Here is a 3,978-nt window from a genome sequence, read left to right on the forward strand (position 1 = left end):
GAGATACTTAGCATTATTCCTTTAGAGCTTATGACATATTTCTACCGAGTTTTAGGAGTTGTAAATATTTTGAATCGCAGTTCTTATTTATTGCATATATTGAGGTTGAGGTTTACCTTTATATTCAGTTTTTTCGCAAATTGTTAGGCTTGCCTAGTCTTATAGACTAGGTGCTGTCACGACCTCCTATGGAGGGAAATTTGGGCCGTGATAAGTTGGTATAAGAGCACTAGGTTCATAGGTGTTATGAGTCACAAGCAGGTTTAGTAGAGTCTAGCAGATTGGTACGGAGATGTCTGTGCTTATCTTTGGGAGGCTATGGAACTGTTAGGAAAAGCTTCACTTCTTTGACTCTTTATCGTGCGATATTTTGACTTCGGATTCTAAAATTCTATCTTTCTATTCTCTCAAAGATGGTGAGGACACGTACAGCCAGATTAGATGACCAGACACCAGCGAGGTCGGGGCCGGGGTAGAGGCTGAGGACATCCACGTGGTACAACCAGAGCACCCGTACGAGCTGCTACAAAGGAGCCACTAGTAGTTTCAGTCGGAGGGCAGGTACGTGAGACGCCTGTTACCGCACCAACCCTCTAAGAGACTCTCACCTAGTTTCTGAGCACGTTCAGCACATTGGCTCAGGCAGGATTGATACCACTTGCTCCTGCCACATCTCAGGCTGGGAGAGAAGCACAGACTTCTACTGCCCATACCCCAGAGCAGTGATTCCAGGTCGACTTGGTTCCTAAAGTCATACCGATGCAACTAGTAGCTCCAGTTCAGCCCGAGGTTAGGGCAGTAGTTTCTGAGGGGGAGCATCTCATGTTCAATAGGTACAAGAAGTACCACCCTCTTACTTTCAGTGGCTTAGCATCAGAGGATGCCCAGGGTTTTCTTGAGGAGTGCTACTGTATCCTCCATACTATGGGTGTTGAGGAGACTACTGGGTTTCTTTCACTACATTCCAACTTAGAGTTGCGGCTTATCAGTAGTGGCGAGCATATGAGTTGGGTAGTCTGGCCGAGGCAGTTTTACTCACTTGGACTCAGTTCTCAGATATGTTCTTGAGGGAGTATCTCCCTCAGAGTCTCAGAGATGCATGGCGCGTATAGTTTGAGCAGTTATGCCAAGGTTCTATGACCGTGTTAGAGTATACGGTCCAGTTCAGTGATTTGGCCAAGCATGCACCAGCCTTGGCTGCTACTATTTTGGAGCGGGTTCATCAATTTACTGAGGGGCCTAACACTAGTATCAGGTTTAGCATGGCTCGAGAGTTTGAGATGGACATCTCATACCAACAGGTGGTAGGTATCGCTAGGAGATTGGAGGGTATGTTGACTCGAGAAGGGGAGGAAAGAGAGGCCAAGATTTCTCGAGAGTCTGGCACATATAGTGGTACTCATGCCCAAGCTGCAATTCATCAGGGTAGGGGCTATGTGTACCGCCTATTCATTTAGCACTTATAGCCGCTAGCGGTGCTCCGGACACTCCTAGGCCCCAGGCTCCTTAATATGCACCGCCATTGTCTAATGAACCTCCTGCATGGGGTACTTTCAGCGGTCAGTCCAACCGATCAGGCCCGAACCAGTCGTTGCAGCCACGTCCTCCGAGAACTTGTTTTGAGTGTGGTGACACTCGTCATGTGGTGAGGGATTGCCCCAGACTCATGAGGGGTGCACCTCTACAAACTACTCAGGCACCTCGTGCTCAACCGGGTCCTCAGGCTATGGTTACAGCACCAGCTACCACCCCACCCATGCAGCCAGCTCGAGGTGGAGGTCGTACTAGTAGAAGTCACCCTAGAGGGGGAGGGCATGCCAGATATTATGCCCTTCTTGCAAGGACGGGGGTATTTGCATCCGATTCTGTCATCACATGTATTGTTCTGGTCTATCATAGAGATACATCAGTCTTATTTGATCCAGGCTCCACTTATTCCTATGTGTCATCTTATTTTTCCTCATATTTGTGTGTATCCCATGATTCTCTAAACTCTCATGTCTATGTGTCTAACCCGTGGGTGATTCTATTGTTGTTGACCGTGTGTATCAGTCATGTTTGATTAATCTTAGTGGTTTTGAGACCAGATCTGATTTATTATTGCTCAGTATGGTAAATTTCAATGTTATTTTGGGCATGGACTGGTTGTCTCCCTATCATGCTATCCTTGATTGTCACGCCAAGATAGTGATGTTGGCTATGCCAGGTCTATCGCGGCTAGAGTGGAGAGGTACCTTAGATCATGTTCCTAGGAGGGTTGTCTCATTTCTTAAGGCTCAGCGAATGGTTGAGAAGAGGTGTGATGCATATCTGGCATATGTGAGGGATGTTAGTTTTGATATCTGGCATATGTGAGGGATGTTAGTGTTGATACTCCTACCGTCGAGTCAGTTCCAGTAGTGAGGAACTATTCAAGATGTATTCCTGGTGGATCTTCTAGGCATACCGCCTATCAACTTTGGCATTGATTTGTTACCGGATACTCAACCCATTTCTCTTCCACCTTATCGTATGTCCCCAACAGAGTTGAAAGAACTAAAGGAACAATTGCAGGAGTTGCTTGATAAGGGCTTCATTCGGCCTAGTGTGGCTCCTTGGGGTGCCCCTGTCTTGTTTGTAAAGAAGAAGGATAGTTCTATGCTAATGTGTATTGATTATCTCCAGTTGAATAAGGTTACAGTGAAGAACAGGTACCCATTACCACGTATTGATGAACTATTTGATCAGCTTCTAGGTACTAGAGTGTTCTCTAAGATCAACTTGCGTTCAGGCTATCATTAGTTGAAGATTCGGGATCCAGATATCCAGAAAACTGCTTTAAGGACTCGATATTGTCATTACGAGTTCCTTGTGATGTCTTTTGGGCTGACCAATGCCCTAGCAGCATTCATGCACTTGATGAACGGTGTATTTCAGCCCTATCATGACTCTTTCATCATTGTGTTTATTGACGACATTCTGGTGTACTCCCAGACTCGGGAGGATCATGAGTGGCACCTGAGGACTATGATTCACACCTTGAGAGAAAACAAGTTGTATGCAAAATTTTCGAAGTGTGAATTCTGGCTAGAGTCAGTGGAATTTTTGGGTCATGTAGTATCGAGTGAGGGGATCAAGGTAGATCCGAAGAAGATTGAAGCAGTACAGAGTTGGCTCAGACCGTCCTCAGCTATGGATATTCAGAGTTTTCTTGGCTTGGCGGGGTATTACCATCGATGTGTAGAGGGTTTCTCGTCTATTGTTGCACCTATGATTAGATTGACCCAAAAGGGTGATCCGTTCAGGTTGACCTAGAAGTGCGAGGAGAGCTTTCAAAATCTCAATATTTCTTTGACTACAGCCCAGTGTTAGTGTTGCCTACTAGTTTGGAGTCCTATACGGTGTATTGCGATGCGTCACGCATTGGTCTCGGCGCGGTGTTGATGCAGGACAATAGGGTGATTGCCTACGGATCTAGACAACTGAAGGTGCAGGAGAAGAACTATCATGTCTACAACCTCGAGTTTGCAGCTATTGTTCATGCCTTGAAGATCTGGCGGCACTATTTGTATTATGTCCCTTGTGAGATCTACACCGATCACCAGAGTCTACATCATCTGTTTAAACAGAAGGATCTTAACTTGTGGCAGCGCAGATGGTTGGAGCTGCTTAAGGGTTATAACATCACCATTCTCTATCATCCAAGGAAGTCCAATGTGGTGGCCGATACCTTGAATCGCAAGGCGGAGAGTTTCGGCAGTTTAGCATATCTACCAGTATCAGAGAGGCCTTTAGCCTTGGATGTTTAGGCCTTGGCCAACCAGTTTGTCAGATTGGATATTTCTGAGCCGAGCTGAGTTTTGGCTTGTATGGTTTCTCAATCTTCTCTTTATGATCGTATCAGAGAGCGTCAGTATGATAACCCCTATATGCTTGTCCTTAAGGAAACGGTTCAGCACGGTGATTCTAATGAGGTCACTATTGGAGATGACGGTGTAT

This window comes from Nicotiana tomentosiformis, chromosome 5 (assembly GCF_000390325.3).
Source record: "Nicotiana tomentosiformis chromosome 5, ASM39032v3, whole genome shotgun sequence".
Classification (NCBI taxonomy): domain Eukaryota; kingdom Viridiplantae; phylum Streptophyta; class Magnoliopsida; order Solanales; family Solanaceae; genus Nicotiana; species Nicotiana tomentosiformis.